At 46.1% G+C, this 24,319-nt stretch overlaps 1 protein-coding gene across 2 annotated transcripts in view; it reads right to left on the bottom strand.

Moving 5' to 3' along the window:
• The window catches only part of TIAM1 (TIAM Rac1 associated GEF 1), a 459,371-nt gene that overhangs the window by 281,802 nt on the left and 153,250 nt on the right, over window positions 1–24,319 (bottom strand). For both annotated transcript variants that reach the window (XM_006053559.4, XM_044939649.2), the window contains exon 2: window positions 23,263–23,434. The gene's annotated coding sequence lies outside the window, so the exon portion shown is untranslated. The remainder of the gene's footprint in view (window positions 1–23,262; window positions 23,435–24,319) is intronic.

The raw sequence follows: 24,319 nt of genomic DNA, 5'->3' as shown, positions 1-24,319 counted from the left end.
CCTTCTCCAGGGGATCTTCTCAAGCCAGGGATCCAACCCAGGTCTCCCACATAGCAGGCAGATTCTTTACTAGCTGAGCCACCAGGGAAGCCCAAGAATGCTGGAGTGGGTAGCCTATCCCTTCTCCAGTGGATCTTTCTGACCCAGGAATGGAATGGGGCTCTCCTGCATTGCAGGCAGATTCTTTACCAGCTGAGCTAACATTGAAGCCCAAAAATTGCCCAGAAAGCTCAATGTCATTTCCTCTAAAATGAATCAGAAATCATATTAACCTATCCTCTTTGTCAACGTTTAGACAAAGAAAAGGTCAGTGAGAGGTCTTACCACCTGTAAAACTATACCAATGTAAAAATTTAAAGCATTCCTTAGCAGCAATTTGGACTCATTATTCCTTCTCTTCAGAACACCATGTGAACTACCTGAATACCTTCGACTCATACTGCAGATCTCAACGCGGTGTCTCGAATGTAAAGTAGTCCGATCACGTGGACCAGAGCATATTTGGGTTTCCCAGAATGTCCAACATCCCCTGCCAACAGTGAGGTGACAGGACCAAGGCTCGATGAAACCGCGTTCAAATTACAATTTATGACTCTTCCATGGCTGGGCGCCAACACTCCATGATCTAAATCTGTTGAGGGAAGTCTGACCCGTCAAAGGCAGCTCTGTGTAAAACAAACCTCCCCCTACAGAAAGAAACTCTTTCATTCCACTCCAGAAGTCAGAATGTGAAGATGCCGGGGCCGCTTTCTGGCAGGGAGAGTGAAAAACTCTTGGAAGGAAAGGACCCGAGAGGTAGATCAGAAGAGGCAGAGGCAACAGGTTTCAACAGACATTGACTCAGAACAAAGGGAAGGCAGCCTTTTTTTTCACTGCTAACTTGCAGAGCAAAAGCACCAGAAGGTTCCTGATAAACCTCTAAGCAAGCTCCAGCCAGTGTGCCGATGGAAACATATTCTGAGCCCCTCCTACTGCCCTGGGAGAGCAGTCACCAATGTCTCTTCTTGCCCCGCCATCCCCCCACCAATCCCACCCCCCAACCAATGCCCCAGAAAGGGGATCCAGGGTCACAGGAAGTGCCCAATTTTTGCAAGCGAATGTCAATCTTCAGGGCAAAGAGAACGTCTTTGTTCTTTAAAACCAGGGTGGAAATTGGGTTGAAATGACAACATACACTCATTTGAGCCCACAAAGGAAGCACCTGTTTTCACGATGGCCTGGAAATGTTCTAAACAATCTTACTTTTTAATGCTGTCCTTCTGAATGAGTAACTATTGGGGGAGGTGGGCCTCCGAGAGCCTGGGGCTGCTTTCCCACTCAAGGGGAATGGTTTACGTGACCGGTGGAAATGTGCAGATTCTTTCAATAAACCACCATGTAATTTTAATCCACTAAAAAATGAAAACAAATACAGCCCTAGGAAGAAGCCTACATGCTTCTGATTCTCCCTCGCAGCCAGACGCCTAAGCCTGTGGCCGGGCACACGGGTAAGCGGTGGAGGCATCATCACTGCTGCGTTCTTGCTGCGTGTGTGCATGCGTGCTAAGACGCTTCACTCAGGTATGCCTTTTCGCAACCCTATGGACTGTAGCCCGCTAGGCTCCCATGCCCATGGGATTCTCCAGGCAAGAATACTGGCAGGGGTTACCATGCCCTTCTCCAGGGGATCCTCCTGACCCAGGGATCGTACCTACATCTCTTATGTCTCCTGCATTGGCATGCGGGCTCTTTACAACTAGGGCCACCAGTGGGCGTGCTCACTCACTCAGTCGTGTCCGACTCTTGCAACCCCATGGACTGTAGCCCGCCAGGCTCCTCTGTCCGTGGGATTCTCCAGGCGAGAATACTGGAGTGGGTTGCCATTCACTTCTCCAAGGGATCTTCCTGACCCAGGGGTCGAACCTGGGTCTTCAGTATTGCAGGCAGATTCTTTACTGCTGAGCCACTGGGGAAGCCCAGATTCTTGCTGAGGCAACTTCCAAGCAACATTCACTGTTCCTAGGTCTGAAGATTACTTGGTGTTGCCTCAGTGTAGGAGAAAAGTTGTACCAATTACAATAACCAGGACATTTGGGATAACTCGGTGTGATGTGAAACTATGGAGCTGATCACTTACCCCCTGTCACTGAAAAAGAAAAACAGAAATGTAAACATCAGCATGTCTTGTCCCCAAGCTCTATCTCTTCTCAAACAATTAAAGACACTCCGCTAGAAACTGCAAAGAACTAGCAAAGCCAACATTAATCCCACAAGATGGAAGTGGATGCTTTCCTCATTAATACTTTCGCACTTCCCCATTAAAACTAAGTCTGCTAATAAGTACTTCTTGATGTCGTTGAGTCACTAAGCTGTGTCCGACTCTTCTGCAACACCATGGACTACAGCCCACCAGGCTTCTCTGTCCATGGGATTTCCCAGACTAGAACAATGGAATGGGTTGCCATTTCTTTCTCCAGGGGATCTTCCTGACCCGGGGATCGAACCGAAGTCTCCTGCATTGGCAGATGGATTCTTTACTACTGAGCCACCAGAGAAGCCCAATAAAAAGTACTAACTTTGTATTATTATAGATCTTTAACATTTTAGACATGACATTGATACGATATGTCTATAAAACAATGAAATTATTTTTTATACTGACTTAGATAAGAACTGTCTTTAAAATTTCAACCAGCATATCCTTAAATTCTTTGTACCATTTCAAACTAGAGTGGATTAAGGGTACATAACAAAATACTAAACAAAGAATAAATTAAAGTTTAGGTCAACTACATGAAATCATTGTATCCAATATATTATTGCTTCAAATCCCAAGGCAAAGAAAGGAAATTGCTTCCTCTGACAGGGAGAATGACTTATTTGGATCCACTAGGGGAAAGAAAATATTTCCTTCCATCTAAATCAGCCTGCATCCAAAAGTTTCTATTTCCCATAACAAAGGTTGCAAAATGTGAAAGTCTTAAAAAATGGAGGATTTTATGTCTTGAGAATATGCTACACAGCCCAAGAGAAGAGTAAAGCACGGCAATTAAAAAGACGTGTTATCTGAAATTGTCCAAACTTAAATTCACCGTGACATTCAGGGTTATTAAAAGCCATTATGATATTTAACTTTGATTTTATAAAAACAAAGTGAGTTACCCCCTGCACAAGTAGGAATGTTCTTTCCCTGGGTCATCAAAGACAAAATACCTGCTCATAAAGGTCTCTCACAAATTTTATTTATCCCCTGAACTCAAATAAAGCTCATTTAACTTTTCCCTTGAAATACAGACCTCTCTCAATGCATGCAGACATTTCATTGACTTTTAATGGCTTTTGATCATGTTCTCATATACATATGCATTCAAATACCCTGGTTTACAAAAGACAGATAAGTCCACCTGCCTGCTACACCGTATTATTTTTAATACAAATTGGAAATTCTAAATGTTTAGAGAATTGGAAAAAAAGTAAGGAAACCACTCTTTTTTGATTTCTAAATTAGAGAAGTGACAGCAGGTACTAACATATAAGCTCCAGGGGGCGAGATCTCAGTGAATTTCACTCATATATCCCAAGTGCCTAAAAGTGAAAGTGAAGTTGCTCAGTCGTGTCCAACTCTTTGGGACCCCATGGACTGTAGCCTACCAGGCTCCTCAGTCCATGGAAATTTTCCAGGCAAGAGTACTGGAGTGGGTTGCCATTTCCTCCTCCAGGGGATCTTCCCGACCCAGGGATTGAACCCAGGTCTCCCACATTGCAGGCAGACGCTTTACAGGCAGAGCCACCAGGGAAGCCCACAAGTACCTTTCAAATAATATAATAATACTGGATGATATAAAATTCAGTTTAATTCAGTATAATTCTACTTCTGCTTTATTGACTATGCCAAAGCCTTTGACTGTGTGGATCACAACAGACTGTGGAAAATTCTTAAAGTGATGGGACTACCAGACCACCTGACCTGCCTCCTGAGAAATCTGTATGCAGGTGAAGAAGCAACAGTTAGAACTGGACATGGAACAACAAACTGGTTCCAAATCAGGAAAGGAATATGTCAAGGCTGTATATTGTCACCCTACTTATTTAACTTATATGCAGAGTACATCATGCGAAATGCCAGCCTGGATGAAGCAAAAGCTGGAATCAAGATTGCTGGGAGAAATATCAATAACCTCAGATACACAGATAACAACACCCTTATGGCAGAAACCGAGGAAGAACTAAAGGGCCGCCTGATGAAGTGAAAGAGAAGAGTGAAAAAACTGACTTAAAACTCAACATTCAGAAAACTAAGATCATGGCATCCAGTCTCATCACTTCATGGCACATAGATGGGCAAACAATGGAAACAGTGACAAGCTTTATTTGGGGCAGGGCGGGGAGGCTCCAAAATCACTGCAGATAGTGACTGCAGCCATGAAATTAAAAGACACTTGCTCCTTGGAAGAAAAGCTATAACCAACCTAGACAGCATATTAAGAAGCAGAGACTAGTTTGTCAACAAAGGTCCGTCTAGTCAAGGCTATGGTTTTTCCAGTAATCAATTTATGAATGTGAGAGTTGCCTATAAGGAAAGCTGAGCACAGAAGAATTGAAGCTTTTGAACTGTGGTGTTGGAGAAGGCTCTTGAGAGTCCCTTGGACAGCAAGGAGATCCAATCAGTCCATCCTAAAGGAAATCAATCCTGAATATTCATTGGAAGGACTGATGCTGAAGCTGAAACTCCAATACTTTGGCCACCTGATGTGAAGAACTGACTCATTGGAAAAGACCGTAATGTTGGGAAAGATTGAAAGCGGGAGGAGAAGGGGACGACAGAGGATAAGATGGTTGGATGGCATCACCAACTTGATGGACATGAGTTTGAGTAAACTCCTGGAGTTGGTGATAGACAGGGAGGCCTGGCATGCTGCAGTCCATGGGGTTGCAAAGAGTCGGACATGACTGTGCGACTGAACTAAATTCAGTATCAATTTGATATAAAATTTCATGATATAAAATTCAATGCGATGTTATATTAAATAATATATCATTCAATATAGCATCTCATTAAATCCTCTCAACATTAAAAGATGGATGTTTTTCTTACTCCACTTTACAGATAAGGAAACTGAGCTTCAGAGAACCAAGTTACCAAGGTCATCCAGCTAGTTAGTGGAGAAATGTGGCCTTCAAGCCTTTGCCCTCCCCTTTTCTCCTTCTTGCCATTCTGTGGCTGTACCCTTGCCATCCAAAGACTTCAACAATCAAAGTTCTTGGCACTAAAACTGGAATCGCGGAACAATCAGTATGAATTTTTTTTTCAAGTCTAAGTTAAGAAAACAAAAAGTAAAAAAGGGCATATAGAAAGTCAAATTCAAATGCATTCATTTCATTCAAAGGCATGAATTAAAATACTTCTTAAGTTAAACATTGATTGGCCAGGTATCCAACTAGCCCTGGTTTTAATTAGTGTTATATCCAGCTGTTCATTACCTACAGACAAACTAGCATTTCTGTACCTCTTCCTCAGTCGACTGCCTAGACCTGAAACTTCAACTGGGAAAAACTGGAGGCTAAGACAAGTCCAAAAAGGTATGGGCTCTACTTTCGTAATGCAACCGAGAGCCAAACAGATACAATGGTGAATTGTTCCTTGATTGGGATATGGTAGCCATGCCAATCCCTGCCTCCTACCAACTCCGCCTTCTTGAGAGCCTGCCTGGGCGTGTCTGGGGCCACCCAAAGCACAAATGACCCCAGCTTCCCAGCAAGAGCCAGGTAGACCAGAGGTGCGAACATGACCCCACATGGCCCAACAGACTCCAGCTTAAAAACCTGTAATTGAGACACTGGGAGAGCCTGCAAAGCCCTGAACGGGAGCGGCACTGTATTAAGTCAAGGCCATACGACTGTCAGTAAACCTGAGAATCAGAGCAGCCAGATCTAGCAAGGAAGTCACTCTGCTAGTAGAGGTTAAAAAAAAAAAAAAAACACACAGCAGAGCCTCATAGAGAAAAGCAAAAATTACAGACTACACGGGCCTCTGAAGAATGTCAGACGGGCATCCCTTCCTGATTTTTCTACCACGTTCCTTGGCTACCCTGTGGCATCTTCTCATAGCTCTTCAGTAACACCATTTTATATGAGTTTCTTTGAGAACTTTCCATTTCATTATAAGCAAATGACCCCCAGGGGCTTCCCTGGTGACTCAGACCATAAAGACTCTGCCTGCCGGAGACCCAAGTTTGATCCCTGGGTCGGGAAGATCCCCTGGAGAAGGGAATGCTACCCACTCCAGTATTCTTGTCTGGAGAATCCTATGGACAGGGCAGCCTGTCCTCTGGTGGGCTACAGTTCATGGGGTCACAAAGAGTCAGACATGACTGAGCAGCTAACAGTTCTTCTTAAATGACCCACAAGACATAGTACTTTGCCTCACACTTACTGCCCTTTTAGGAAAGGTATTTTTTCGTAGGTCTCAAAGGACACAAGGCTCCACAGCCTTGGAAAAGCCAGAGTCACAGACCCCTGCCAACTCCCTTTAAAAGCCCGACTCCCACAGGCAGCCATCAGTCAGAAGAATTTTAAATAATTTCCCCAGGTGTTAACAGTGAAGCACAAAAGATGAGTATACTTTTTCAAAAATCTTTATACTATAGGGGAAAAAACAAACAAACCTTTCCACTGCTTTCTTGAAGAAAAAAAAAAAAAAATCAGCGGAGCTCTCAGGTAGTTTTAATGCTGTTCCAAGAGAAGTAAGGCCAGTCTGACTCATGATGGCCCCAAATTACATAATAATCTATCAAGGATTTAGCCTTATGGGTTTCAAATGTACATACACGCAAACAGATGGATGCCTGGATAAAGAAGTGAGACTAGAATGAGGAATAGTCTGGAAGCTGCTAGAGGCAGAGGAATACAGATCCCCCGTGCTCTAAGCATTTTGCTTGATCTGAGGAGAAAAAGTCAAAAAATGTGTGCAGTGCTTACTCAGTTTGCGACCTCTTGGACTGTAGCCTGCTAGGCTCCTCTGTCCCTGGGAGTCTCCAGGCAAGAATATTAGAGTGAGGGGCCCTTTCCTCCTCCAGGGGATCTTCCCGACCCAGGGATCAAACCCGCACCTCTTACGTCTCTTGCATTGGCAGGCGGATTCTTTACCTCTGGCATCACCCGGGAAGCCCCCATATTAGACAGTCCCTGCCCGCAAAGAATTCCTAGTCTAGTTGAGAAGACAGGCACCTCCAACGAACAGCTCAGATCCAGGCAGATAGTGTCAGAGGCTAATTGGATTCTCAACAAAGCGTGATCACGGAGGCAGAAGCACTTAATCACAGCCAGCCGGACAGTTGACATTTAGCCCCAGCCTCATCCGGGGCTGTCATCTGAAAAGTAAATCCACTCTAACAGTTATCATGAGATTGCATCCATGATCTTTGAGTCCCACCAGTCCATACATTTTATCTGATTAACCAATCTCTCCCCCACCTTACCAGAGATGACAACATCTGTTTATCATTCACTCCAGGAGCTCTTCATATGACACAATGACCTTGAACTATCCTTTATCTCTAGAAAATATCCTGCCTTTGTAAAGATAACAAAAAACGAAGCTAATATCCCCCCAAAGAGTTCAAGACCATAAATGAAAATAACCAAATGACTTGGTTCTTATTCCAACATTCAGCTGCTGGAATTCACATTCCATTCAACTGTTTGCTGAGTTAACAACACTTTAGGCGAACAGCGTTCAACTAAAACTCATGTGTCTGTAAAATATTTATTACAGTCTTAGTCGGAGGTTCTCCAGCCTAGCAAGAAACACTGGTCAAATTATATACACTAAGTCCCAACAACATCAACAAGAAAAACCAGTACACATAAAACCCAATGAAATCCCAGTATGGTCTGTAGTTTTGCTGATTGTATAGTGCCAAAATCAACCTCCTGGTTTGGATAATCCACTGTAGTTAAGTGAGACATCACCAGTGGGTGATAGGTACACAGGACCACTCTGTATTATTTTTCAGTTTCCTGTGGATCTGTAACTATATGGGTTAAAAAGAAAAGCCATTTATCACATTAACAGCGAGTTTTGCAGGGCTTTACCCATATTAACAGTTTCCTTTTCCTCCTGGCTTCCAACACTCTGATATTAAGACTCAAAACTTGCAGATGCAATTCAGAGAACAGGTGGCCCCAGTCCTGGGAGTGGCAGCCAGCAAGGGGAGGTCCCACTGGAGTTGGCGCTCTCTTCAAGAAATCCAAGAAAGTTAACTTCCTCAGCCTAATCCCACCATGCACTAGCTCCCTACTGACCTCCTGGCTTTGATCTACCACTAACATCCGCTCCCCAGACTACTCTCCCCACACACACACACACACACACACGCGTGCATGCGCACACACACGCACACGCACACACACATACACAGTAGAGAGACAATTTAAAAATTATTAAGAAAAGCAAAACCAGCAGCATCTCTCACCCACAAAATTGACCTCCATCCTCCCAAGACTGAACCTGAACGAGCCTCAAATAGTTTGCCTCTAAGAGTCTAAAGAACTGACTCTGATGAAATTCAAAACACAAGAAGCACTCAAAGAGCCTGTCATCCTAAACTCTTCTCCAAGGTACACACAAGCACCCCCTGGAGATCACTGCCTTAAGAGCTATTTATATAACTCATTCTCTGCCTCCAGCCCACCTCAAAGCATCAGGTAACACAAATTGAGCTCCCTGGCTTAAGACTTACAATCTTGCATGAAAAGTTTATGGCCTCTGATATTGGCATTCTTGAGCAGTTTCCAAGACAAAATACACCATCTCTACAGTGGGGCAGTTGGTAAAGAACTCGCCTGCCAGTGCAGGAGGCATTAGAGATGCGGATTTTATCCAGGGGTTGGGGAGATTCCCTGGAGGAGGGCATGGCAACTCACCCTAGTATTCTTGCCTGGAGAATCCCATGGAGAGAGGGGCCTGGTGGGCTACAGTCCACCGGGTCGCAATGAGTCGGACACGACTGAAGTGACTTGGCACGCACGCAATATAATCAATTAGATTTGTGAGAACTTTAATTCTGGGTCTGCAATGCAACGATTAAGAACAAAGAACTGGATGTTGAAGATCCCTGAAGCATCTCCCTGGATGTATGTCCTACCATTTACCACCCAAATAACCTCCGGCAAGTTACTTAAATTTTCTGTGGCAGGTTCCATCTGGAAAATGAAAATAGTAATAGGATTAGAATCCTGCCACCCAAGACTCTCTTGAGGATTCAAATCAGTTAATACATATCAAGGGTTCAGAACAGTGCCTGCCATATAGCAAGCACCCTTCCAGGGTGGTCTACTATTATTATTGTTGTCATTGTTTCTGCTGCAATAATTTTATACTGAGCGCCTAGGTCCCAAAGGTTACGAATCTAAGAGAAAAAGAAGGTGCTACTATTATCCTACAAGGATCATATATTACCAAATATGGGGACATAGAAGCATGAGACCTTGCAGGTGCTCCCAGTTCAAAGAAACACCTTTCTTGGCTTTTAGGCTGAGTGCTACATACAGAACCGTGAGTCACAGATGGTGAAGGCCCAAGACTGAGAAATCGAACGCTCTGGACAAACCCCAAAAGGGCAGACTTGTGAAAATCATGGGGATATGTACCACCATGCCCTTCCTTTGTTCACCTTTCACCTTAAAATCAACAAATTTCCCCAAATGGTGCCCAGTCTCTCATAAAACTTGGGCTGTCAGACAAGTTCTTCAAGTTCTGCAGATAATTTTATTAAAACACACCCCTAAAATACTGAAAGACCTAATCATGCTTTTTCCAACTTGGCCCTCTTCCACAGAGGACACATCTGTGGTCCCCCACCATCAGCATCCCTGTGAGGGAGAGACATTCCTCATAAAGGAAGGTCTCACATGGGGCAGAGTTCTGATCCATAGAGACAGGGTTTGCAAGACACAATTCTGAGAAGCAGGGATCCCCAGGGTTTCTGACACATTGCAAATCACATAAAGGAAGGCTGATGTATGATTTTCAAGCCGGTTTTATGAAAAGAACAATTACAAATCCCTAAGTGTGCAAAGACAAAATTGTAAATACTTGCTAAAATCCCTGGAGCTGTCTCATATTATTTATTATGATTCTTCCTGGCACCTCAAAAGTGGGCTCACAGAGCCCCTGATTAATTTACACACCATCAGTGGGGTTCACAGATGGTGAGACCCACATATGAAAAGACTGAGAGCCTTGGCCGAAATCCTAACAACGTGTAAATAAATACAGCTTGGAAGGACCCAGAATGTTATTCAGTCACAAGCTGTATTGCTACCACTAGGGCTGAGGCAGGACCAAGCGAATACCCAGGGTAAAATCAAAAGTCAGTGGATTGAGTCATGAAGAAGCAGGCTCCAATTCTAAGGTCAAGGTTTTCAATGCCTTCCTTTTCAAGGGAGTCACCTGCACTCAAATTAATTCTCATAAGGGCTTATAAGGACTCAGTGGGTGACAGATCCATCTAATGTGAACAAAGAAGGAATTAAGAGATCTTCTCAAAGTTGCACATTTGCTTTTCAAAAGGCTTCTGGCAGTTTTGATATGTCTCTGCCTTAAAGAAAGTAGATCCTAATTTAGGCCACACACATCAATTCTTTTAAAGACCTAGAGTTTCCATTGAAAGTGAGGATCATTTTAACAGTGCTAACTGAACAAATAAGAATACAGAATGATTACTACCCTGTAATATGCCAAACTTTAACAAAATAATTATAATTTTTAGTACCTGCAATAAAAATTTTTTGTTAACTTTTATATGATCTTGAGGCTTAGATTTTATATCTTCATGGTGATACTCAACTGCAGAATTTACTTCTAATGAAAACTGATTTTAACATTTGGTACTCAGCCAAAATGTATATTAGATTCATTTCCAAGATTATACAGAAAACTTGCAGCATGGTGAAGCTACATGAAGTACAAAGGAAATGTATCTGTGGATCATGTGAAGGATGCAATTTTACTAAATTCCCAATAAATAATCCTCAGCTCAGGAGGGGAAAAAAAAAAGGCCTAGAGTTTATTCCAGAACAATGCAGGGTATTTTTGAAGCATACAGCTATACTGTTTTTTATGTATCTGACGGTTTAGAGCTTTTTTATTTATATTTTAGATGTTTTTACACTTGTGTACAAATCTTATACCAAGTATGCTATATTCAAAATTTTAAAAAAAGAAATGGGAGTCTGTCGATTGAAAATGTAGTTCTACTGACATCCAATGGTCTTCCTGATATTGAGACGACAAAACCAGACAGTGAAAGAAGGGAGCCACTCAGACCCTAGAATTACCTTCTTTTATAAATAAAAGTTCACATGAGGCACTCTCCTTACTGAGTCAGCTAAAAGGATTCCATAAAAAGAGCCAAAACTCAGTTTTGAAACACTCTTCCTGTTTATAGTGAATATATTCCCCAAATGCAGAGAGGAATTAGATTTTAATGAAAGTCTCTACTAGCATGTTCTTGCTCAATAGCATTTTGGCAAAACTAGCTTAACTCTTCCTAGAATTCAGTTCTGACACAATGATCAACCAGATGGGGACAAGCTACTGTTCTTAAGATACAATCAGCTTTATTTTCCCTCTTATAATCATATCTTAGTTTAGTTCTATTTTGTAGACACTAACAGAATTCAATGGGAACAATTGAAACAGAGACAGACTTTATTTGGGGGGGCTCCAAAATCACTGCAGATGATGACTACAGCCATGAAATTAAAAGACACTTGCTCCTTGGAAGAAAAGCTATGACAAACCTAGACAGCATATTAAAAAGCAGAGGCATCACTTTGCAGATAAAGATCCATCTAGTCAAACCTATGGTTTTTCCAGTAGTCATGTATGGATGTGAGAGTTGGACTATAAAGAAAGCTGAGTGCCGAAGAACTGATGCTTTTGAACTGTGGTGTTGGAGAAGACCCAAGAGTTCCTTAGACTCCATGGAGATCCAAACAGTCCATCCTAAAGGAGATCCGTCCTGAATATTTATTGGAAGGACTGATGCTGAAGCTGAAGCTCCAATACTCTGGCCATCTGATGGGAAGAATGGACTCACTGAAAAAGACCCTGACACTGGGAAAGATTGAAGGCAGGAGGAAAAGCGGGTGACAAAGGATAATATGGTTGGATGGCATCACCAACTCGACGGACATGAATTTGAGAAAGCTTCGGGAAATGCTGATGGACAGGGAACCCAAGCATGCTGCAGTCCATGGGGTTGCAAAGAGTCGGACACGACTGAGTGACTGAACTGAACTAAACTAAACAGATTTCACCATGTGTTCTACACTTAAGCCAGCAGTTCTCCAAGTGTGGTTTCCAGAACCAAAGCAGTAGTATCACCTGAGAATATGTTCTTTTTTTTTTTAAAGGAAAGGGATCTATTTTTTGTTATAATTTTATTTCTTTATTTATCTTTGGCTGTGCTTGGTCTTCTGGAGAAGGCAATGGCACCCCACTCCAGTACTCTTGCCTGGAAAATCCCATGGACAGAGAAGCCTGGTGGGCTGTAGTCCATGGGGTTGCTAGGAGTCGGACACGACTGAGCGACTTCATTTTCACTTTTCACTTTCAGGCAATGGAGAAGGAAATGGCAACCCACTCCCGTGTTCTTGCCTGGAGAATCCCAGGGACGGGGGAGCCTGGTGGGCTGCTGTCTCTGGGGTCGCACAGAGTCGGACACGACTGAAGCGACTTAGCAGCAGCAGCAGTGCTTGGTCTTCATTGCTGCACTGGCTTTTCTCTAGCTGCGGCGAGCTGGGGCTGTTCTCTAGGTGCACGGGCATCTCGCTGCAGTGGGTTCTCTTGTTTCAGAGCAGGGGCTCTAGGGCACATGAGCTTCAGCAGTTGCAGCTCCTGGGCTCAGTAGCTATGGCGCAAGGGCGTAGCTGCCCTGCGGCATGTGGGATCTTCCCAGATCAGGGACTGAACTCCTGTCTCCTTCAATGGCAGGCGGAGTCTTTACCACCAAGCCACCAGGGAAGTCCTGGGAACTTGTTAAAAATGAAAATGCTTGAGCCTCCACGGGAAACCTGTTGCTGTTGTTCAGTGGCTCGGTCATGTCCGACTCTTTGCAACTCCATGGACTGCAGTACTCCAGGCTCTCCTGCCCATCACCAACGCCCAGAGCTTGCTCAAACTCATATCCATCGAGTTGGTGATACCATCCAACCATCTCATTCTCTGTCGTCCCCTTCTCCTCCTGCCCCAAATCATTCCCCGCATCAAGGTCTTTTCTAATGAGTTGGAAAAGAGTTTGGCCACATCAGGTACAAAGTATTGGAGCTTCAGCTTCAGCAGCAGTCCTTCTAACGAATATTCAGGACTGATTTCCTTTAGCATTGACTGCTTTGATCAATTCTTTGGTGCTCAGCTTTCTTTATGGTCCCACTCTCACATCCATACATGACCACTGGAAAAACCATAGCTTTGACTAGACGGACCTTTGTCAGCAAAGTAATGTCTCCACTTTTTAATATGCTGTCTAGGTTGGTCACAGCTTTTCTTCCAAGAAGCAAGTGTCTTTTAATTTCATGGCTGCAGTTACCATCTACAGTGATTTTGGAGCCCAAGAAAATAAAGTCTGTCACTGTTTCCATTGTTTCCCCATCTATTTGCATTGAAGTGATGGGACCAGATGCCATGATCTTAGTTTTCTGAATGTTGAGTTTTAAGCCAGCTTTTTCACTCTCCTCTTTCACCTTCATCAAGAGGCTCTTGAATTCTTCTTTGCTTTCTGCCATAAGGGTTGTCCACTGGAGAAGGGAATGGCAAACCACTTCAGCATTCTTGACTTGAGAACCCCATGAACAGTATGAAAAGACAAAAAGATATGACACTGAAAGATGGACTCCCCAGGTCAGTAGATGCCCAATATGCTACTGAGAAGAGTGGAGAAATGGCTCCAGAAGGAATGAAGAGGCTGAGCCGAAGTGAAAACAATGCCCAGTTGTGGATGTGTCTGGTGGTGAAAGTAAAGTCGGATACTGTAAAGAACAATATTGCACAAGAACCTGGAATGTTATGCCCATGAATCAAGGTAAATTGGAAGCAGTCAAACAGGAGATGGCAAGAGTGAACATCAACATTTTAGGGATCAGTGAACTAAAATGGACCAGAACAGGCAAATTTAATTCAGATGACCATTATATCTACTACTGTGGGCAAGACTCCCTTAGAAGAAATGGAGTAGCCCTAATAGTCAACAAGAGTCCAAAATGCAGTACTTGGGTGCAATCTTAAAAATGACAGAATGATCTCTGTTCATTTTCAAGGCAAACTATTCACTATCAGAGTAATCCAAGTCTATACCCCTCAGTAATGCCGAAGAAGCTGAAGTTGAACGGTTCTATGAAGATCTCTAAGACCTTCTAGAACTAACACCAAAAAATTATGTCCTTCTCATTATAGGGGATTAGAATGCAAAAGTAGGAAGTCAAGGAATAACAGGCAAGTTTGGCCTTGGAGTACAAAATGAAGCAGGGCAAAGGCTAACAGAGTTTTGTTAAGAGAACACACCGGTCACAGTAAACGCTGGAAACCTACTGAATCAGAAACGCTAGGGGCAGGGCGGTCTTGGGTTTAACAAGGTGATTCTGACTCACGCGCAAGTTCGGGTACCACTGCTTCAGGCCATGGAAACCCCCTTGTATGTGTCACTCAAACAGCCCCTAGGCTTCAGCAGGGTGGTGGTCCTAAGGATGTCTCAAACATGTCAATACCCAACTCACCCATGTCCATCACCCTCCTTGCAAATGGCAGAAACTCAGACTGTCCCCTTGCTTAGATGTCTCTGGAAATCTCAAAATTGGTCGCCTCTCATAGGCCACCTCTGCTCCAGCTGCTACTCCGCATCTCTGTGAGATGACGGAAGTCGCATGGGCCACCATGACTCTGCACTGACTCTGTATGCTACTCAGATGCCGAGCACAGTGGTCCTCTACCCGTGGGCCACCATCACACCCCACCCTGAGCCCAAAAGTCCTTTTTTTGAGTGTGCTAAGTTGCTCAGTCGTGTCTGACCCTTTGCAGCTCCCTGGACCATAGCCAGACATGCTCCTCTGTCCATGGAATCTCCAAGCAAGAATACTGGAGTGGGTTGCCTTGCCTTCCCTCCAGGGGATCTTCCTGACCCAGGGATCGAACCCACATCTCTTATGTCTCCCTCATCAGCAGGCACATTCTTTACCACTAGTGCCACCTAGAACTGCTCACTCCATCCTGCAGTCACACCTCTGCCCCGCTCCATCTCTGAGAGCCTTGCTGCTGTCTATGGGCCAGAGGAGACATCCACCCTCACCAGGCCTCCTTCTCCAGCGGGGGCGCCCCTGCTAGCTTCCTACCGCTGAAAATAATAAACCAGGCCCCAGAAGCCAAGAGGGCCAGCTGGGGGAAGGTGAAGAGGTAGGAAGATTTTTTTTTTTTTTAAAGCAGGATTAACAAAGGCTAGTGATTCCTATGAGACAAAAAAGGAGATCCAAATTTTCTCCAGCACTACACAAGCACGAGAAATGAGGAACATCCTGTCCTGGGAATTGACTGAAGCAGAGTCTTTAGAGTCACAGAAAGGAACACTGAGGGTGTAGGCGTGAATATGTGTACACAGGGGAGACAGAGAGAAAACATGAAACAGAGAGAGAGAAGAGACGGGCTGGGGCTCTTCCCTGGTGGTCCAATGGCTAAGACTCAGAGCTCCCAATGCAGGGGGCTCGGGTTCGATCCCTGGGGAACTAGATATCGTATGTTTGCAAGGAAGATGGAAGATCACGCTGCAACTAAGACCTGGACCAGGCAAACAAATAAATAATTTGTAAATGCAAAAATAAATAAATAATAAATAAATGTTACCTCTTTGGAGAGAAGAAAGAAACAGTCATAGTCCAAATGAGTTCCCCCTGTCACTGGCAGGCAGAAAAGTTACCAGATGGTCTCCTGTGTCTGATGGTAACTTACACAAAAAGCAGGAAAGCAGCAGGAGCTGAGAACAGTAAGAATCATCTCACCCCTGAGAGATATACCAAGATCCCCTGGAAAACTTTAAGCCCCAAACAAAAACAAAACCCAGGTAAGTATACAGGTCTCAAAATGAGTGTGCTCTGGACACACAGCTGGGCAGTCCTACAGTCTGGGGGCTGTTTCAAACCATTTCCTGCCCCGGCAACACAGTGATGGGTCCCAACTGCAAAAGCTCCTCCCACCCCATAATTTCAAATATGTTCAAGAGGAAAACAGCATCCCACCGAAAACGAAAACTCTGAGTAATCTAAGAGCTAAGGGGAGAGGAAACCTGTGAAGGACAGGCAGGCCTGGCATGCTGCAGTCCATGGGGTCACAAAGAGTTGGCACGACTGAGCGGCTGAACGCAACAAGAGGAGAGGGGCAAGGAGGAGCTATGAGTTGAACTGAAAATAGTACATGTCAAATACAAGGCGATGTCTTTATCTGTCTAGATAAAGGTGGATAAAGAACAAAGATCAGCAACTTTCTATAAGAAAACAGGATGGAAATCTTTCAAGCTTTGGGGCCCACTTCTTCCATCAATTCTGCCATAAAAAGCGCACATGCAGCCGCTGAAATAAAGGAATGGGCATGGCCATGTTCCAATAAATTGAATTTACGAAAACATGTAGTAGGTCAGATTTGGTCTGCCAAGTATCAAGTGTACGTATGTACATATGGAATGCAGAATTGGGCAGCATTAAAAAGTGTGTTTCATCTGCCCCTTTTAAAAAACAAGATGATGATCAAGACCATAATATTCCTTCCTCAGATAGTCCTGTGTTTGGCTGGTATACCTTGCCCTCATACACTAAGCCATGCCCTTCATTTGCACACTCCTCATTCTCCCTTGCATCAAGCCCTCATCCCTGTGCCCCTGAGAAAAGTGTGCACATGTTCAGTTATGTCCAACTCTTTTGTGACCCCCATGAACTTTATGTAGCCCACCAGTTCCCCCTGTCCATGGGATTCTCCAGGCAAGAATACTGGAGTGGGCAGCCATTTCCTCCTCCAAGGGATCTTCCCCACCCAGGGATCAAACCTATGTCTGCTGCATTGCAGGCGGCCCTCGAGAAAGGGATATTATAAAACAGATTATCATCCTGCTTCTTCAAAACAAGCTGATGAAATGTACTGTCTGGAACTGGCAAGTCCCCTCATCACACGTGCTTACACTTGACGCCAGGTCCAGAGCTCGTTTTCAGGGAAGGCACGGGCAAAAAAACCGACAGACCCGGCACCATCTCCCTCCACAAGGTTCCCGCCTCTAAATGCAGTGGAGACTGAATCCCGAAGTCATGAGCTTGACTTGGCCGCCCCCGCTGCCTCCGCAACACCAGCTGCGGTTACGTCACCTGCCTAAGGTCAACATCTGGAAATCCACAGAAGGACCCTGGTGGGATGGATGGAAGCAGGGCTCAGGAAGCCGTCTTCCAAGTTCATGAGGACTGCAAACAAAACACTGGACAGATGGCAAGCCCTAAAACAAGAGCTCTGATCTGGGTCCTCACCTCCACCCTTCAACCCACATCAGCTACCTCCTCTCCAGAGCAAAGCTCCCAGGAGCCCAGGCACAAGAGAGAAAATTCCCGCAAAGGAAAAACTCTGACATGCCTCAAAAATGGTCAGGATTCATTTGCTTGGTAACATTAGGAGGTGTGATCTGAGAATCCCAAGGTCCAGGCTCCCTTCTTCATATGGATTTCCTTAGCAGCCAGGGGAGCCACTGAGTGTCCATACGAAAAGCATAAATTGACCGCCAATGTACACATGTGTGGCTCAGATGGTTTTCATCACACTTAAAAGAGAAGCTGCCCTTTTTCTCAAATCCAACAGTGAAGAAGCCCGAGGGACATGAAAAGGTCTCAGAATGAATCACCCACAGACGGGAAACGCTTCCTAACAGGACCAGTTATGGGTGGACAGAGGTGGGGAGAAACAGCTCTTCCTATGTGTCCAGAAGAAGCATCTTCTGGACACACAGCCTAAAAGTCCAGCCCAGGTCAGCCGGGGACCCTCCCCCACCTCCTCCTGTCTCTCGTCCAACTTGATGACTTCCAGAAGTAGGATATAAAACGTCTCTGCGGCAGGAAGCAACACCACGCAGAACAATACAAGCCTCCGAAGGACAGGTGTCCTCGCGGTTGGACCTGAACCACAGAAAAGAGAAATTCTCTCTTCTCTTGCCACCAGTGCAGATGGATGGGATCCGAGGATCATTTCCTCAGCAGGCAAAAGCCCAGGGAAGAGGAACTGGGAAAGGTCACGTCCAAACAAATCTATCAACTGGACTGAGAGGGCCCTGGAATGTGCAGGCGGACATGCACACTGCCCGCGAAAGGAGGAGAGAGTGAACCCTGACATGCAGGGGCCATCTCCTCCGGGGAGCCTTCCTGCAAGGGGCCCCGAGAAAGCCCGCCATGGTCAGCTGGTTCGACAGACAGCTCCATGAAGGCAGGAAGCCGCAAGAAGAGGTGTAGCCCCCATGAGACAGGCAATGTCCTGGGTGACTCTGCCAGCCACGAGTGACTCCCTCCACCTGTGAAACTAAAACTCATGCGAAATTAACACATGATACGAAACACGTGGGAGAGCCTCAGTGTTACAAGGTCTTTCTGACCCTTCTGTCCCCAAAGAAAGAGAATCCTGTTTCATCGAAGACACCTCCTTATAACGCGCTTCTGAATAAGCAGAAGGCTGGGAACTGTTAGTAAAGTTTGCTAGAATTTATGCCATATTACAGTTACTGAACACCAGTACTAATATTTGTGGTTATTGCTGAAGCATGCGTTCCTCCCAGAGATGATCACTCACTCATGGCTAAGCAAACCCATTGAGTTAGTCAACAAATAACTTTCGAAGCACATTGGTCGGTGCTGGGGGCTCGGGAGGCAGGCGGGGGCTGCGGCGGGTGCGTGGGTCGGGCAATGAGGAGTGAAGATGGGCAGTTAGTGTTTAATGGGGTTAGAGTCTCAGTTTCGGAAGGCGAAAAATTCGGGAGACGGATGATGGCGAGAGTTGCATAACGATGAGAATGTACTTAGTGCCGCCAAACTGTACAATTAAATATGGTTAAAATAGTATGTGTTTATTATGTGACTTTTACCACAATAAAAAAATCTATTTTAAAATCACTTACTGCAATCGTATCCATTGAAGATATTTTCTCAAAGTCCACACACCTGTGTGTAAAAATTGGAATTTATCCTGGTCGGTACCCCTGCACCCTCCCCTCTGTAGAGATCTCTTGAGGAGCTGCCGCCTTCACACCCAGATTTTAAGCTATGACACCCCCACCCTCCTGTCAACCTGCTCACCCTCAGTCTGTGGCCCAACAAACCCCCCTCCCCGACACCAGCCCTGGGGTTTTCCTTTCCTGCCCTCACCTGCAAGCGAGATGAAGAGGAGCTGTGTGACTTTGGACCAGTGGCTTCTCCTCTCTGAGCCTCAGTTTGCTCCTCTGCACAGTGGGAGCAGTGGAGATGTGCGGGTCAAGGATGGCTGCAGAAGAGGGCAGGCCAGGACGTGGCCCCATTCACAAGGTTCCAGTTCTGATATTGGAAATCACATATCCACCCACATATGCCAGGACTTCCCTGTAGCTCAGATGGTAAAGAATCTGCCTGCAAAGCAGGAGATCCAGGTTCAATCCCTAGGTCAGGAAGATCCTCTGAAGAATGGCATGGCAATCCACAGTGGTATTCTTGCCTGGAGAATCCCATGGACAGAGGACCCTGGCAGGCTACAGTGCGTAGGGTCACAAAGAGTTGGACACAACTGAGTCACTAAAACTATTACCCAAGTGTTATACTGAACTCCAAGCCACTGCTTACTCCAGCAGTGAGTGAAAGTCGCTCAGTCATGTCCGACTTTTTGGGAGCCCATGGACTGTCCATGGAATTCTCTAGGCCAGAATACTGGAGTGAGTGGCCTTTCCCTTCTCCAGGAGATCTTCCCAACCGACCCAGGGATCGAACCCAGGTCTCCCGCATTGCAGGCGGATTCTTTACCATCTGAGCCACAAGGGACTCCGGTGGTACATTTTGTCAATAAACAGTCACTGACAGGTTAAAAAAAAGTTTCTAATCCATGAATGAGGAATGTGGGTGATCAGTTATTAATGCTAGAAACCAACGTAGCTAGAATGCACCACCCTGCCCGCTCCCAGGTTGCTTTTCTTGGTACCAAGACCTTCCCTCTTCCATCACATGGGGCAAAGATGGGACTGCCATAGCCTCTTCTGGGTTAGACATTCTCAGTGTCTCCTCCATGTTCTCCACCTTGCTTTCTTTTCAAGGGCTCTGTGACTCGTTTTACTGCCCATGGAAGGGAATGCGGTCTCTTAAGCTCCTGAGTGATTTAGAGAGAATGTCAGCCTCTGTTGTTGGCCATGACCAACAGGATGCTGTCTTCACATCGCCTCTCCCATCCATCCTGTCCATGTCTGGCCCTTGGCCACCGCCCAGGCCAAGCTCACCTCCCACCGAGCTCCTAACAAGCCTCTGTGTCATTCAGACCTTCAATGGCCAACCAGCCTTCCCAATGATACTCAAGGGATTTCTCTACAAGACGGATGATGAGTGTCATTCTCCTCTCCTGAGTGACTTGCTGGAGGTTTTTATTTTCTGCTAGTACTATTCAAACTCCTTGAAAGTGAAAGTGAAAGTCACTCAGTCGTGTCCAACTCTTTGCCACCACTCAGTCGTGTCCAACTCTTTGCCACCCCACGGACTATACAGTCCATGGAATTCTCTAGGCCAGAATACTGCAGTAGGTAGTCATTCCCTTCTCTAGGGAATCTTCCCAACCCAGGGATCAAACCCAGGTCTCCCACATTGCAGGCAGATTCTTTACCAGCTGAGCCACCAGGGAAGCCCAAGAATACTGGAGTGAGTAGCCTATCCCTTCTCCAGCAGATCTTCCCAACCCAGGAATCAAACTGGGGTCTCCTGCATTGCAGGCAGATTCTTGACCAACTGAGCAATGAGGGAAGCCCTCACCATCTTTAAAAGGCCTCCACAACACGATGCCCCTCTGAACTTTCCCTTTCCCCCTCCACATTGGCCCCCACAAACCCTGTCCACCAACCACACAGGACAAGTTCCCCCCCTCCACTGAGGCCTGTAGCTCACGTTCCATCACTGCCCTGGCACTGTACCCCCCAACCCTTGCTCATCTTCTACTCACCCCACAGGATCCACATCAAGGGCTGTGCCTCCCACAAAGGGATCTTTAGTCCCCAGACAAAAGGGGGCCCCTGCTCCGGGCTTCTGCCCCACTTTGCTTATGCTTTGATGCAGATTCATTATGTTACAATAACTGATCATCACGTTCATCTTCTCTGGCAGATTATAAACTCCTTGAAGCAGAGATCATCCCCAGCAGGCACAGCACCCACTCTGCTGCTTCACACACAGTAAACGAGCAATGGATACAGGCCAAGATCGGAAATGCAATTAAAACACTGGGGAAGGGACTTCCCTGGCAGTCCAGTGGTTAAGACTCCATGCTCGCAATACATAGGACACAGATTTGATCCCTGGCTGGAGAACTAAGATTCCACATGCTGCACAGCACAATCAAAAAAAAAATTTCAAAAACAAAAATTTTTTTAAACACTGGGAAGAACAGGGAGTCTAAATGCACCCTCCACTTCACCTTGGAACCTGATCAGACCCACTGTAAACAGCTGCTTGGAGCAGTAAGGATTTTCTTAGCCATCCGCCAGCCCCTGGGATTCATAAAGCAATGTTCTCATTCGATTTGACACCTGGACTCCTGAACCAAGGAGTACTAACCTTCTATGGGTTTGCGAGGCTTAGAGATTTTCCATAAAGCCGAGATAAACTCAGGGATTTATTAAATACGTGTCTCACCACCAGCCATCACTAATTAGTTAAATTCCTACAAGCGGACTTAACAGCCTGAGTGGGTCTCGCAACTGAAACTGGAGGGCTCTCCGGACACTACTGGAACTTGGGGGACTATTTGGCGACAGCTGGTAGTGGCCTCCGAAGTGAAACATTAAACATTAAATATGACCCAAGCAAAGGCCCCGATCAGGGGCTGAATCGCCACAACAGATTGAAATGGTGGAATGGCCTGAAACCCAAGAATGAAACAGGAACGGTCTCTAACAGAGACTCTGCCAAAACATGCAAGATAGCCTCCTGCCGTCAAGGAGGCCAGGAACAGGTGCGTCCGTGCCAGAACCCACACAGGTCGGTCCACCTCCAGTCCCTGTGGACGGTCTGCCAATACTCTCAGCCACACTCTACCTACAGAGTCAGGGATGCAGGGGACACACTCACGATGGTTTTCAATGGGCTCACCTGGGATAACAGTCTCACTGAAAAGGAGATGCAATAGACCCACATCCGCAGAGCTGGAGAGCACCCCGTGTGGTTACTAGGGGACAAGGGCTCCACGCAGAGAGAACAGCCAGGATGAGGGCTTTGAGGCAGGGGTTTGCCTGGCATGTCTAAGCCATAGCCAGAGTGAAGAAGCTACGGGAGAACCACGGAGGGAGAGGGTAGCTTCTGCCAGGCCCTGAAACCACTGCTAACACTTTGATTTTGATGCCTTGTGGGTGGAGAGGTGGGGGTGCTGAAAAGCACAGGAAGGTTTTGAGCAGAGTATCTGACCTAACAGCTGCCCTCTGGATACTATGTAGGGGCAGATGCTGGTGGCTCAGTGGTAGAGAATCCACATGCAATACAGGAGACATAGGAGATGCAGGCTCGACTCCTGGGTAGCGAAGATCCCTTGGAGAAGGAAATGGCAACCCACTCCAGTGTTCTTGCCTGGAGAATCCCATGGACAGAGGAAGCAGGCAGGCTACAGTCCCAAGGATTGCCCTAGAGTCGCTAAGAGTCAGACACGACTGAGCATGCATGCTAAGGTGGGAGGGCAGAGAGGCCAGTTCTAGAAAAGTCTCCACAGCATCCTTGCATGGACCACAGCTGTTATCTTGAGTGAGGGGTTTTGCACCGGCTACCAACATGGATTTAGGGACAGCCAGGGGTGTCCCCCTCACCCACCCCAGCGGCTTCAGACAGAAGCACCAGAACGGCCCTGGTGAGGGAGAGTGCAAGACTGTGGATGAAAGGAGAGGTCCCCGCAGCCCTTTCGGCATCACAGGGTAGCTCCAAGCCGAAAGGCAGGCAATGAACTCAGTGCAGCTTTAAACCTGGAGAGTTAGAGAGGTCACCCCAAATGAAAAGGAAACCGAGACCAACCTTTTTATGGGATCTCCCCTGGAAACATGGAGAACATACACACCGCCAGAGAAGAAAGGCAGCCGCCAGTCCGACAGCACAGGACTCCACTCAGAACTCGGTCTCAAAGAGCAGCCATTCGGAGAGAGCTGTGCAGCAAGACCTCTTAGAACTGGCCCTTCTTTGCCTGCAGCTGAACAAAAGAAAGGGGGTCAAGGTTACACACTCAGGTGGCTTTGAAGTTCAGCTGTCTCCCTGGCCTCCCGCCTCTCCACAAACTCACGGCTGAAGGTACAAGCAAAGCGCTCTCTGCACCCCTTCCGGTGGTCTCCCCCAGACTCAGCTGGTACCCACGGCATTCCCGCCAGGACTTGCCCTAACCCTGCAACTAGCTCAGCCCCAATCACTTCAGAGGCCTCCAGCAAGTCACTGAACACCTCTGGCCCTCTCCTTCTTTGCCTCTATGATAGTTCAGTTAGTGCAGTCGCTCAGTCGTGTCCGACTTTTTGTGACCCCATGGACCGCAGCACACCAGGCCTCCCTGTCCATCACCAACTCCCGGAGCTTACTCAGACTCACGTCCAGTGAGTTGATGATGCCATCCAACCATCTCATCCTCTGTTGGTCCCTTCTCCTCCCACCTTCAATCTTTCACAGCATCAGGATCTTTTCCAATGAGTCAGTTCTTTGCATCAGGTGGCCAAAGTATTGGAGTTTCAGCTTCAGCATCAGTCCTTCCAATGAATACCCAGGACTGATCTCTTTTAGGATGGACTGGTTGCATCTCCTTGCAGTCCAAGGGACTCTCAAGAGTCTTCTCCAACAAACACCACAGTTCAAAAGCATCAATTCTTCGGCGCTCAGCTTTCTTTATAGTCCAACTCTCACATCCATACGTGACCACTGGAAAAACCATAGCTTTGACTAGACGGTCCTTAAGTAAGATCACTCATACAAAGAGCGGACTCATTGGAAAAGACCCTGATGCTGGGAAAGATTGAGAGCAGAAGGAGAAGAGGGCGACAGAAGACAAGACGGCTGGATGGAAAACACAGATGAGATGGACATGAACTTGGGC

Source organism: Bubalus bubalis, chromosome 1 (assembly GCF_019923935.1).
Source record: "Bubalus bubalis isolate 160015118507 breed Murrah chromosome 1, NDDB_SH_1, whole genome shotgun sequence".
In the NCBI taxonomy this organism is placed as follows: domain Eukaryota; kingdom Metazoa; phylum Chordata; class Mammalia; order Artiodactyla; family Bovidae; genus Bubalus; species Bubalus bubalis.
This window is presented reverse-complemented; position numbering and strand designations above follow the sequence as displayed.